General features: G+C 36.0%; 1 protein-coding gene and 1 non-coding gene across 6 annotated transcripts in view; one reads left to right on the top strand and one right to left on the bottom strand.

The window, feature by feature from the left end:
• LOC106108267 (neurobeachin) overlaps window positions 1-14840 on the top strand; it is a 302082-nt gene that overhangs the window by 39956 nt on the left and 247286 nt on the right. The gene's annotated exons all lie outside the window — the stretch shown is intronic.
• Window positions 385-457, bottom strand: Trnaa-agc. Its single transcript has one exon. It is a non-coding gene; the product is annotated as a tRNA-Ala (tRNA).

Here is a 14840-nt window from a genome sequence, read left to right as displayed (position 1 = left end):
TAAAATCGGCCCAGTTTTTGAGTTATTTCAATACATACAAATATACAAAATTGTCCTCTTTATAATATAAATGTACTGGTTTGTAGCGCTCTAGGCGTCATTTTTAGTCACCCCCTTTTTTGACTAACTTTAGGGAGTTGACACGCTTATGTGAGACTGTAATTCGTAGACCTATGGCGCCCTTTTCTGTTCAGCGCCCTGGCTTTTATATGACTCATCTGTTTGGGTCTCTGTGGATCTATAAATCAAAAATTAAATGTCCACTCGATTGTTTGTGTAAGTACTAAATTCAGAATGTTCGAGCTTTTAAATAGCCGACTGGATCAATCTCATGGAAAAGTCAATTTATTTATAAGTTTGAGGAAAATATATTAAAAAAAGTATTGGAGGCGCCGGGTATCGATCCCGGTACCTCTCGCATGCTAAGCGAGCGCTCTACCATCTGAGCTACGCCCCCTGTTGGTTACGGTAGCGAAATTATAAGTTACATTCATTTTACATTTTTACGTCAGTACAGTCTAGTGCGCCTTTCACTTGCACAATAATTCTCGTACACTTTAACAAAATGTACTTTTCTTGGGTGTAACTTTTAAATACCATTACATGATCCTTTCAATTCATAATAATGGTCTTTGAACAAATGGAGAATACGTTTTAATATAGATTTTTTTTTATTTCATAATGGCAATTATGAGGTAAAAGTTTTTGGGCTGCTTTTATTTTAGCATTGCTAAGCTTTTCAAGCTCCCAATTCTTTGATATCGTTAAGACATAAAATCAATCAAAGCCAAAGTTTTCATATTATAAGTGAAAAAATCAGCATTCAAAGCGCATTTCGTTTGATCGCAAAATTTATTTTCTATAAATTGGTCTTGTCGGTATGATTTGCTCAGAATTGCTGCAATAATGCTCTTGAGAATATTTGCTCAGTCGACCGGCTGGACGAATAGAAAATGAAATTAAATGTTTTTCTGTGATTTTTTAAAATGATGCAATGTTTTAATGACTTTTTTAATAATGTGTAAAAAATAATGTGAGTAATTTTATTTATATGACAACTTATAGCGAATGTTTATGGATAATTTTAGACTTTGGGACATATAAATGTGAAAGTTTGAATGAATGGATCACAAGACTGGCTTAAAATATTTTGACGTCTGAAGAAACACATAAGGTACTAAGTATTTTTTTTAATCCCGGGCAAAGTCGAAAGCTAGTTATTTAGTAAATGTATTTATGTACAAAATGGACAAATGTATTTGACTTGTTTGTCATCTCTCCCAGTCTCTCGCTAAGTAAGAGATTCAATTTAAGTTGAGACGACTTTGTGCGACTTCGCTTGATGTTTTCAGCAGTACAAGTCATTGACGCTTAACTTACAACTTGCAAGTTGGGGTTGTTTAACTTTTATAACTAATAATGTTGATTACAAAAGGTTACATTCCAATCGTTGTCATTAATAAAATAACTAAAACAGTATACACAGATTCACATGCAGTATTCATATATTTAAATTAATTATGAATTCGCTTCCGCCTGTAACTCACGACGGTCTTTACAAGCGGCGGGGGGGAGGGGGGATCAACACTAGTTAGATATGAAGACCTTTCCATTGACGGAATTACTAACTGAATGCTTGTAGTTTGCTCTGAATAGTTTCCGATCAAAAGTAAACATATGACTTATAGTTTTTTTTTATTGGTTCACAGTTCACAAGACACGGTCTTACACCTATAAATATTTGCACCAAGTTTTCATATTATTCTCTACGTCTACAAAATCTTTAAAAATAAACTTTCTTATTTTTAAAAACAGTCATAATTATTATTTTTGTATGTAATCTAAATAAACACAAGTATTTCGGTAAACGAGGGCTGAAATATTTGAAAGAAACTCGGAGATGAATTATGTAATTCCTTTCGCAAAGGTCCTGATAAATAAATTATCGGTACAATGGCGGGGGGCGGGGAGGGATTAAGGACTCTCAGGGGCCGTGAGGGGCTGGTAGGGGCCGGCGGGGGCCGCGGGGAGGGTGCTATGGGCGCGTTTGTTTTGTCGTCTCCGATGGTCGCTGATAAGCCAACAGTGTTAATGCTGAACGATGCTTTGCCGGTATTTGGCGCCGCTAAGCGAAATTGATTTTTTCTTCGCGTTGAGTGGCATTGCTGATTTATTCTCTGATTATGCTTAAAGAAAACGAGACTATAATGTTTTTGATGCGAATTGTGAGGAATTATTGAAAGCTTTCAGTCTTTTGTGAGAATCAGCAACATTTGACCAAGTTTCAATAAATTACGGTGTAAGATAACTTTGGAATAACAAAAGTGTCCTACGATATTTAGCTAGGGATAGTCAACTTGACAAGTTAGGAGCGCCCTCTAGGGGCTGAAGGAGTTCCTTTTTGCAGTTCGCAAACCTCGCTGTCCCGACAGGAGATCGAGCGATTGGACACGATTCACGACACTACAGTTGCCATAGTTCAACAACACAACTTGTTTGTGGTCATTTGATCCTAGTTTTTGTTAGTTAAGTTTGATGAAGTCAGTTTCAAAGAAAGCCGAGTTTTCTTAAGGAATAATGCTATGTATAACATTTTAACTTGACATGGAGTGGAGACCAAATCTATTTTAAAATGAACTTAGAGCCGTATACTACAATGTTTCAATTATTTTATCTGCTTGTTTTATAATAATGTCAGAAATGTTACAAAATGCAAATGCCGGGATTCTTTACGAATTCCTCGGAGGTTCAAAATGTCATGTCAGAGGAAGCCTGCGCTTTGAACTTTGAACTTTCTGAAGCTTTCTGTTTACAATAATTTAATATTGTTTTTACATTTAATGGGAATTATTAAAGACTGACCTTTACGGAAAATAAAGTTTATCGTACTTTTGCCGGCTGCCGGAGGAAAGTTAGCGGCGAAGGGACGAGGAAATCCTTCAACTTGATTAGTTGGACAGAATTTTAATTGACTTTTTCGTCGAATTTGACGAAGCTACCACGTGTATTTCAAGTTAATCGATTTGTACAAAGGAGTTCAAAGACTGTTTACCTCCTTAGTTTAATCATGGAATTTTATTTTACTCCACTAATTTTTATTTCTTCGACTGGATAAGGTACAAAGACGTATCATATATGTTCTCTGCAACGTTGATAAACTACTGTTGTAGTTGTTATTTTTCTATGTATGTCGTGTAAACCTATAATTAGGACAAATTTATACATTTGTCCTGTTGGTTTATCTTAATAAATAAATAAACGACATATATGTGGTTTTTCTGTGACTCAAATTCGCATGCAAATATCCATAAAAGTGTCCAGTTACATTAATGATGCGAAGGTTTAAACATTCAAGTATCTAATGTAGCATTACCCTGAGCGTATAATTTAACATCTCAAAACGGACTGTAATCTATAAGGAATGAGGTTGCCCTCTCCTGACGCCTTTCAATTCCAGCCCCTAGTCGCATGCAACAGTCCTTTGTGAATATCTGATGTTAAGACGTCGAAATAACTTTTTTTAGAACAAGCGAAGGTACCCTAATGTTAAGACAATAATAATATCTATATGGTTGGAAATACAAGCAAGTAACTAGGACAAGTAAACCAGTGTATGCCAATAACTAGTACGATATTACATTTTGTAATAGCTACGTGCAAGTTTTTTTTGTTTATTTTAATAAGGACTTTGGTTAGTAAGAACAGACTAGTTCCATAAGAGTCTTATACAAAATAGTCATGCCATTAGTAAGTTGGAGGGAGACGGTTGTGCGAAAATTGTAACTAACTAGCGTCATACGACCGCGTTGACATTTTACTGGCGTATGTGAACTTTGTGTGTCAGTAGGTATGTTTTAGTGGCATTGGTTTAAAAATTATAGATGCCAAGTCTCGATAATTTAATCATAACAATGCAGAATCACTTGGCTTCCTGTTTTGATGGTATTTGGAACTATGTCTTTTTAAGTGATGGTAAAATTGACAACATTTTCTAGATTACTTCTATAATGAGACGAAGAATGAGAAGGCTCCTTCATAATGATGCATTAATGATATATTAGCCTGGTAGCTTAGATTTATATTTACTATGAAGCGAACTTCGCACTAACGACATCCCGGATATTGGCTTTACGAGGAAATCTGTCAAGATGTGAACTAACAATATTTCAAGCAAATAATATTTTATGATTTTGAAATGTTATTAACTAAGTGTAGAATCATCGTGTACATTAGCGTATCTTCAATATTTTTGAGAACTCTACCAGTCGTAATGTACACCAAAACCTCATAAAAATTTTGTCGATGACGTTACGAATTTGTTCTCGTAATTGTCATTCGTGATACACCCTCAGTTTTGGTATCATAGTTTAAAATAACTCCATTGTAAGATTTTCTGAATTGCTTTTTAGTGGGATTCTTTTAACACTGTCGCTGAATATTACAGTGATTTTATCAGTAACGTAAAATCTCTGTGTGGCTTCAGTTTAAAGTTTAACCACGCTAGGTGCCATAACACTTATCTTAAATTTTTGATGAGCCCGCCGCACGCCGCACTCTCCCCGCTTCGGCCCGCTTTCAATAGCCGACTTGCGGTGACCTCTTAAGTTTTATGCATGCCTAGTGGACGGCAAATTGCTGCCGTTTATACTAAAACCCCCAACACTTATTTACTCGGAAGGTTCGTGTTTTTTACAACATTGGTTTCAGATATACGGAAAGAAAAAAAAGATTTGTGACAAATTTCAGTTTAGGAATCTACGTTTATTCCTAGGTACAGTCGGAGATATCCGTGGTGTTCCACTTACGAAATAATTGCCTTGTTCCTTCCAGCGAGATAAATTTCGCAACTGAGATGCACAAATGTAAGGATAATAAAAAGCAATTATCCATATACCACTGACCAACCTCTTTATAGAAACATTTAAAAGCTGTGTTCAATTAGTTATTGTTTCGCGTCGTCTGAATGTGTACAAAACGTCTAAATGGTAGTTTTTTATCTGAACACCGCCATATTCCCCGACTGTACGTCTATCGTATTTAGATACATTCTGCTACATGATATCGTCCCGTTGTTACGCAACAGAAAGTATTGGCGACGTGCTCCGGCTCCCCGTCGGCCGCCGCCGCCGCCTCCGCCTCCGCCTCCGCATCTCTCCTCCTTTGAATAATCAGCTCTGAGTTATTTATTTACTCAACCCTTTGATATTTCAGTTGCTAAGGGATTAATAATGTCTTGTTGAGTTTGTTTACATATTTCATCCTCTACGTTTGATGCTAGCAGACAAAATGATGGATAAGAGTAAAGTTTGCTGATTTTACTACAGTTCGTTTCAGTTATCGAGTTGCGATAGTTAAAGGCATTTATTTGAGATGTATTAAATAAACAAAAATATGAAATGAAGAAGCATAGCAGAAATAAATGGAGTGTAGCCATGCTGACGACCGCAACTATCGACGGATAGATTCGCTTAAACGTAACCAGGGGAATATCAGACAGTGATCGGCCTCTCGTCTCATTAGCTTTCCCAATAAAATAATTGAGAGTTTGCGGCGGGGAGGGGGAGAGGATGCCATCCCCTGACGGTTGGGGTTGGCAGGGGTTGGGCGGGCGGCTCAGTGCTCGTTCGCCTGCCGAGGGAGACGCACGTGTCCCGCGCTGCGTCACGCGACCCTACTTGACGTGTTGCTCAACACCTCGCGATAGACAAACGTCAGTAACACCCTCGGATACCTCTGATACCCCCAGGAATGCGTTGGTTTGAAACTGTCAGAATCAGCAATTAGCTTTTAGAAAAGCTTCAGTGAAATCTGTCATTATGTCGCATCGCTAATAGATGGATTACGTGGAAAATGTTTCGTTTTTCAATTCTATATACGTTTAAATGAATAACATAAGGTTTTCTAAATAGTATATAAGAATTATAAACCATTCAAGATAATAGTGAGCTTATAAAGACGTGATGGATGTTTTATAAGTTTGTAATCATGAGTAACAAATAAAATTGCCAAGTTAATCACTAATCTTTGATTTTAATTTGAATATAGATTAACGTGTGATAATTATTAATCGTTTGTTATATAGCCCAAAGATAAAGTTGTGAACCATATAAATTCTATTTACGCTTTCTTATCATACAGGTATTCCAGAAGCGTAATTTTAGTTGCTATCATAGAAATTTAAAAAACCGCAGTTGGTAGAGCAGAAGAGAAATTTCCCCTAAACCAGGATGCGTTGGTCATTCGTTGGTGTGATTGTCTCAGGTTTTCCTCGACATTAATGATTTATTATTTAGTTGGAATCATTATCAAGTGTCGGCTCTCGTCAGCGTCACTTGAGGAGCATCAATGGAATCATTAATGAGTCAGTTCCCGCTCCCCTGTGGTCTGTTCTGAATATATGAATTTTAATTCATCCTCGCCGACGGCTTTTAATCTCAAATTGATTATTTAATTTAATGATTATGCAGAGTAAGCGTTAAGTTTTAAGCGCGGTCGCGATTTGTGCTTGAATTGTTTAGTAAAAACGTATAGAAGACACCATCCACGTCCGTGCTGTTTTTAGTTACTTGTGTGAACACTTAACTCTGTAACACTCATAGATTTTGCACAAATAACTTGGCTTAAAAATGACTATTTTTTTCTTGAATCGTACATCTTATTCAATACTAATAAACCATTCAATAATAAACAATATTTGTTAATTTCCTACTTAGTTGTGAGCGGTTTTCAAATCGACTAGGACACTGCTACACACACTTTGCAGGCGAATTGTCAGTAGGCCGGGGTACCGGGGTAGTGGGGTAGGCAGTCACGTTTCCTATTAGCGTAGGAGGGTAGGAGCAGGGGGGGATGTTTGCGAGGGCGGAGAAAGATGCGAGACATTTGTCTGTCGGGACGTAATCAACGATTGTTTTTGTCCGCAAATACTTTTGTCCGTGTGATTTTGCATATCTCTCAGACTGAATCAAATAAGTCTGATCGGCAAGTTTCCCAGCATTTTAAACTATTCAATTTCACGTTTAGCTATTCATGTTTCTTATGTCTATACGATCATAGAACCGGCTTTGCGTGTGAACTTAAATTTTAGCTTCAATAATCTTTGAGTGCATTGATTTGTTAACAATTTGATTTTTCTAATAAACCCATAGTGTCTATTTAAATGCAAATTTGATACTCAATTTCTTAAACAATTCAAATACTGAATTGTTCAATTGAATCTCTAATATTCAGTGAATTCAACTCTAATTTAAATACATAATTAAATTCAATGAACTTTCTTTATCTAGGTATTGTAATTGCTATAATATTAAAAAGCTTACTATTTATGAATACGAGTGGTAATAAAATAAAGTAACAATTTGTAACGTTGCAATACATTAAGGACCTAATATTGCAGATATTTTCTTCGATAGTGTTGTATTGCGACGTTTCCTTACGACCGTATTGGTCTCTATATTGCACTGGAAAGATTATTGTCTTTTTCCGTCGTTCCCATTGAAAATGATGTCCCTATCTTCTAAATTTAAGATTAGTGAGAAGTATTTCATCAGCCTCTCAAATAATGTTTATCTCAATTCCGTCAAATTCAAAATAAATAATAAAAGCAATAATTCGTCTCGTTATAGCCGATCGCCGCCATTTGCAAACGCAATTACGCTAACTGCTTTCCGATTTTAAAATTGCCAAACAAATTATAATTTATATTTATAATGAGGTTGACATTCGCTAATGGTTTAATTGCAAGGTAAATGATCCTATCATTTTACCCATTAACAAACTGAATTGCTAAAAATATTTTTGTCGGACTTTCCACAAAGATGTTTAAAGTATGGTCTCACGAGATACGTTTTTTATGTAAGATGGATGTTCACACTTCATTGTTTTCTTAACGTTTTTCTTTTCCAAATAACCTTTTCGTTCACTTTAGATGTTATCACGTACGTCATATATTTTTCACGTGACGTGTCGTATACCACAAAAGATCTGCGTAGGCGGTTGTAATGATTGATGACAGTTAAAAGCTAACGCATTTCACTGCCAAGTTTCTTATAAACCATAGTAGCTCACTGTTAGAAGCACAGGGTGTTTGACGTTTGTGTTTTAAATCTTGGATTATACAGGGTGTTATGTCAGAATGGAATTATACTTGGTGCTCGGGTTTGCCGTACTGTTGTACTCTTTCATCGCCTTCCTGTTGAACCTGAAGGTGTGTGAGCCTCTGGGGGAGAAGTGTCAGTGCGAGGAGTGCGAAGAGTGCGAGGAACTATTCCAGAAGACCAAGAAGACCAAGACTGTACCCACTTTATCTTTCCGCGTCGAAACCATAAAAGAGGAGGCTTAATTACTTGTATTAAGGAACTAGATATAATATTAGTGCCAAATTAGGGTTAGGACTTAAATTTACGCTCAATTTTGTCTAGTGCTTTCATAGCCTGTCGGAAAAGATTTAGTTGGATTGTGATGAGTGTTTGTGAGTAAGTGTTGAGCGTGGTCATATGGAGTCGCTGTCGCGTGTGGTGAGCGCGGTGAGCGCTGCGGGGGGTCCGGGGGGTGCGGCGGGTGGGGGCTCGCGCGCGCGGGGGGCGCTGGTGCACGCCAGTCTGGCAGCGGCGCGGCCCCTCGACAAGCGGGGCCGACACCTCACCGGCACCTTCTGCCTCACAGGGGACACCATGGAGGGGATCATACAATGCCTCGTCTTCTTGAAAGCTTTCTCGGTAAGTTAGCGATTGAAAACAGCTTCCAAGAACCCAAATATAGATCCTGTCTTGTATCAAAATACTTGAATGTAATTTTAATTTGAAAAATAAGGTAAAAAACGCTGTGAACAATGCGAGCTTTGACAAAGCATGGTGTAATTAATGATTGCAATTCAATATGTCTATTGTTTCAAAGAGCGACCTCGGGGGCCTCGACCCAATTACCTCGCCGGTAATTAATGCCGGTCTTCAAAGGTTATCGAATAATTTCGTCTTAAGGCTCCTTTAAGCTGTGGACGGAAGCGAATTGTGCCATTAGTTAGGTCGTTGACAATTTTAATATTAATCCCTATTAATCTTGTTAAGGCTGTCTGCAAACAAACGAAGTAGACAGGACAAAATTGTGAGGTATCGTTTTTCATTCTGTCCTCATTAACTCCGCTATAGTGCCATTTCTAATTCAAGTAAAAATACAGCTAAATGTAACTGAATAAGTACATAAGGCTTCTTCATTTTAGATAACCATTTGCGTATTGTAATAATCGCAATAATCGTCGGTGGCTCAGTGGTTTAAGCACTTGACTTGGAATCAACAGGTCTTGGGTTTGCATCCCGCTGTACCAATGTGATTTTCGATTTTTAGAACTTTCATATATACATAATTTACCCGACGTTTATACGGTGAAGGAAAACATCGTGAGGAAACCTGCACATATCGGCGAAGAAAATCAAAGATATGTGTGAAGTCAACCAACCCGCATTGGGCCAGCATGGTTGACTATGGTAGGCTCCGAGCCTCTCGGTGGGGACATATAGTGAGCTGGTATTGATGATGAATAATTGCAACATAATACAGTTATTTGTTTTAGCATTGTGTTTGTATAACGATGTCGAGTATTTATGATTGATATATTACGTCACGCTATGCCGAGATTAATTACAGAGTTGTTAATGATCCGTCCCACTAATAGGACGTACTGATATGTGCTCGAATACGTCTTGATAATTGGAATGTCTTCTGTTATGACATATATATAACAAAATTGGAGTATCTGTTGATATCAAAACAAAAAATCCAGATTTCAGCAACAGCAAGATTATTATAAACATATTTGAACGACATAAGAAAGTTAATTAGACAATGTGTTCTTCTAGATTATATACTACGTTTATGTTAAATTTCAGCGAGATTTAGTCGTTATGGAGATACGTAGTAACACATCAAATCATCTATCCATACATGGATATATAATTAGTAAGATTAACGAAGGTACACTGTACTTCTTTACTGTACTGTATTTTTTTTAATATAAGGTGGCAAATGAGCAAGCGGCTTCCTGAATCCCCCGAAATGGAAAGCGACCGCTGCCCATAAACATCCGCAATAGCAGAAGCGTTACCTACCTTTACCTACCTATGCATCTCCTCCACCGCCAAAGCCACTTTTCTTTTCAATCCTTTCCTCTTAAGAGAAGGGTGGAAAGGAAAATGGACTAAAATTAGGCCTCCGGCACCACAATCAGCAAACGAAACACAGTGGTATACAGGGCGAGTTGGCCCTTTCGGCATTGTACTTCTGGAATATCTTATAAAAAACCTTAATTTTCTTAAACAGTTTCGTTCGCCAGTACTTAAAAGAATTCTTACCAACATCTGGTTTGTTTGAAGAAATCAATTTAAGATAAAAATCTCGTATCGAACTCTCTCAAACAAAAACAATATCGAGAAACTGTTGTCACAGTTTAAGGAAACTTTTCAAGAAAGGCAAGAAAAATATTCTTAGATGTTATCCTAAAGTCGAAAGATCGGAATATTCAGTCAATTGTACAGCAATTCTAAGTTTTTCATTCAATAAAAGGTGTTGCCTTCGAGATAATCGCCAACTCAACTAATCCTGTCCCTTGTCCGGGGTAAAAAGTTTGCGACTTGTCTTGTACAGGATTACGGAACTTTAATAGAAAAAAACTTTGATACGAATACTTTTGTATTGAAAGTTAAAAAGTTGTTTTGTAATCCCTTGAAAATAATGATCTGTAACACAGCACTTAGCAATAAAGTTGTGATATATATACTAATATACTAAGAAAAAAGAAGAAAGATTTGTATCTTTGCATGTATTGTAATAAGTCAAAATTTTAAAAAAAATATTTTACCATTGGAATGCTGCGTTATGGCTGAGTAAGATAGATTTAACGTAGACGAAGTCGCGAGCATCAGCTAGTGATTTAATATAGATTCGTTCTTTGACCTTTAAAATTATTTGAACTTTTCACAAATATAACTGACATTTCAGTTGTTAACTCTTTACTCACCTTTGACATTACGATTTCATGGAATAGGAATTTTCGTTATTATTTCCTACTGGTTTTAACGTGTCTGAATTAATTTGAATTACTCATACTTGCTTATCTAATTATTTTAATTGAAAATAATATTTCTATTTTTAATTATGTATAAAAGCTTCATGTTCTTTAGGTAAATAGCGATATATTTAAATTGCTAATTCACATCGTTAGACTTTCAATCAGATATTAACAGGTCTGAAGGAATTGCCAAAGGTTCGGTCTAGACATGAATTGAATATATTACGCGCTTTGTTCTTTGTCTTTCATTAAAATACATTTTGAAGATCTTTGAACTCTATGTTAATATTACCTTTTTTAGTTTAATAAATAAGTACTTATATTTTTGTAATAAAAAACCGTAATATAGAATTAAGTGTTTATTTCCGTTCAAAATCATATTACAAAAATCAAAGATGACAGGCGTCCGGGCATAGAGTAAATCAAAAGTAATGTGGCAAAGACTAAGTAACGTCAACCCTCAGCGTTTTATATCTAACAGGTACAAAATTGTAAAATGCTTTAAATAGATATTCATGCTCCAAGCAATTTTTTGATCGAAGTATTTAATATATTTTTGTGTACATAGAGCAGACTGAAAGTTTTTCGTATAAAGAGAGCAGATAATCTCCGAAGACGATGTTCTATGCTGAGGGATATACTTTGAACGGACAAAAGTTGAGGCGAACCCTTTGCTCAATATTTACTCTAAGATTTTATTACGTTCTGCGATGTCGGTCAGGTAAATAAGTGTTCTGGAACTACTCTTTGACAACAAATATCTGCCATTTCGTTGCCATGGTATTATGTACTCGTAAGAAAGTTATGAATTTATCCCTTTTTAAAAGTTTCTCTAAATAGAAAAGGAAAACACTTAATTGAGATAAAAGAAAACAAAGATACTAAAGATTTATTGGACCTTTTTGATGTTAAGATATTTGGACACAAGTTTTTTACATGAAAGTAATACTTAATATAGCCTTTTCTTCCAGTTTCTTTAAAAGCATCCATTATATTTATTAGGGATCCTTTGAGCGGAGAAAAACTAATATAGTTGTGATGTAAAGAGGTTTCTTATGATAGCGGTTATACGTTTACATTTGTAGAACTACAAATTTACGTGAGCCCCATTATGTGGCTTTGTCGACCTGTGTAATGAGGGTTGTTTTTCAAACGTTCTTTGTGTCTCTGACTTTTAAGCTTTTATGTTATACAGCGCGTTTCTACTGGCAGAACCCTTGCATAAACATGTTTCTGAGAAGTATGATAATGTTTGACTACGGTTTTTTTACGATGATGTCGCATAACTTTTATGAGTACAAACGTTTTTTAATATTCACGTTAATATTGGTTCTTGTTTAACCTATATACCAAGCTTGCAGTAACTAATGTCTCTGTACTATAGAGAATCTATTTTGGTATTTAATATGGAATCTAATCCGATCTAGATATTAGGGTGTGTGTGCATGTGGACATTAATCAGTTCAGTCAATAGCAGCGCGTGTTTAGCGGGCCTTAGCTAGCGCAGCGCCTGTGTGAACAGCGGACTGTTGTGGCTGGTTTTGATACATGATTAACATATTTAGAGCGAAGCTTACAGCTTTATTAAATGAAAGCTTATTCAGTTTAGTTGATTTAATGTTTTGGAGGATTTAAAACATGTGGCTTTACAACAAATTTCGTGAAATATAAACCAGGATTCTTTGTGTTAAGATCTGATTTATTCTGTTCAATAGTAAATGTGGTTGGTTTCAAATTTAATCTCTAAAGAGTTGTAGAAATGGGTAATGATATAACAATGCTCGCTGCCGGCTGCCGGCTGCCGACATTGCAGTACAATAAAACAATCGATAGATTTCATTTCTGTTCCTATTGTATCGGGAGCGCACAATGAAAACGTGAGTATCGCAGCACTGAATGCTACGTGGATGCATCGGGGACGTGTATTCGCAACAACCCTTGTTACCCCCCTCTTACTTGTTCACAAACCTCCACAGAAAACTACGTGACCCAGAATACATCGGTACTGTTACTGTAAAGCCGATAGATTTGAGAGAAATGAATAGAAATAGTCAGAGCTACTGCTTTTCTGAACTTCTGCTGCATCTTAGTGTCACCAATTAATATTAAATGTCGTTATCACAAGAACAACTATAGGCGTCGCCTACTACGCCAACTACTGGCTACGTCAACGTCCCTTAGAGATTTGAAAAACTTCTTCTAATAAGACTATATTATTGGTAGCTGGCCTTTAGTCTAGATCTTCGGCTGGCTACGCTTATGAGAGACACTAAGTGAAGATTTATTTGAGAGCTACTCTAAGCTAAGTACTGTTTAAATCACTGAGAGCGGCAGTAGGTAGGTAATTGAACTATACGATTTACATGCACGTTTTACAACTTTGAATGCTTAATTAAATCTGAATCCGCGCGGGGTGGACAGAGATGCACAAAGAGTTCTGATTGGGTGCAGTGCAACCCTGTTTGAACGTGACTTGCAAGTTTATAAATTAACTGTTGAAATGTCTGTAATTTAGTTAATGCAATTTGTTACTTAGAAAGCTGCAAGCTTATGAATAGACTTTGATCTAGGTCTTCTCAGTGTAAATAGAAATTTACAGGTTTTAAGTTTATGTCTATTTGTATTTGCATCGATAGGTTAATGCCAAATATATACATGTTACAGGTGAAGCGTTCAGTATTGGTATATTTTTGTATTTCGAATCGTATTTACATTAACGCATTTATTTTGTAAAATCAAACCACGTAAAGTTAATTTAAATTCAATCGTAGCTACCGAAGGCATAAAATCGGAACGCAATCAGTCCGTGGCTGTAAACCCCATCACAAATTGTAACAGAGCCGATATTTAAGGATTACATTTTTACAATCCCTTTTTAACCGATTCATTTGATATTGAAAAAGGGTACGACGATATCCGCGAGCTGAATTTTTTCTGGTACCCACGAATTTTTCATATAAATGTAATAAATTGGCTCATAGTCTTTCTGGTAGACTTTGTTGTTTAGCTTTTGGAAAACGAATAAGGAAAACATGAAGAATTATTTTCTAGTGTTTATACTAAGTTTTTTTTTAATTAATCCTTTTTTAAAATTAATATGGTATTTTTTAAATAAATCTTCTGTTATCAAAAAACTACATGAAAAGATTATCTTAAGACAATAATAAATTTTCCACAGACTACTGAATTAATTCAATCACGTAAATGTTGAGAATTTCCCCAAATTGTAATGGACTTTGGAAGTTTTACGAATTTTGATTTGTACCCGCCGAAGTTAGTGCTCGCCCCCGACTTCGTCCGGGGCACTCGGAGAGTCGGGTAATGCCGAAACAATGGCAAATATTCCGGGATGTCTGTAATTTTAATGACACCGCTCCGAGTACGACTGACTCCGAAACAATAGAGGTTCAGATTTATGAACAGAGTTTATACTCAGAGTAATTTAATGAATTACTTGTTTCTATATATCATGTATTTTAATAAAAGTTTTATGAATACACTAATATTATTATTATTATTATTATTATTATTATTATAAAAAATTATTTAATAAATATTAAACACTTAATATTTCGATATTGTGAAGTGAATTTTCATAAAGAGTAATTAAAATTTTGTTTCAACTAGCTGTAGCCCGCGACTTTGTCCGCGCAATATTAAGTTAACAAGTAGCTTCATTGAAAGTCTGTCCAGCCGTTTTGGAGATTACCCGGAACAAACGCGGCCTGCTGACAGACAGACAAAAAAAATTAAAAACGATTTTCGTTATAAGCAACGC

Source organism: Papilio polytes, unplaced genomic scaffold, assembly GCF_000836215.1.
Source record: "Papilio polytes unplaced genomic scaffold, Ppol_1.0 DF821733.1, whole genome shotgun sequence".
Classification (NCBI taxonomy): Eukaryota; Metazoa; Arthropoda; class Insecta; order Lepidoptera; family Papilionidae; genus Papilio; species Papilio polytes.
Note: the sequence above shows the minus strand (reverse complement) of the source record. Positions and strands in the feature narration are given on the sequence as shown.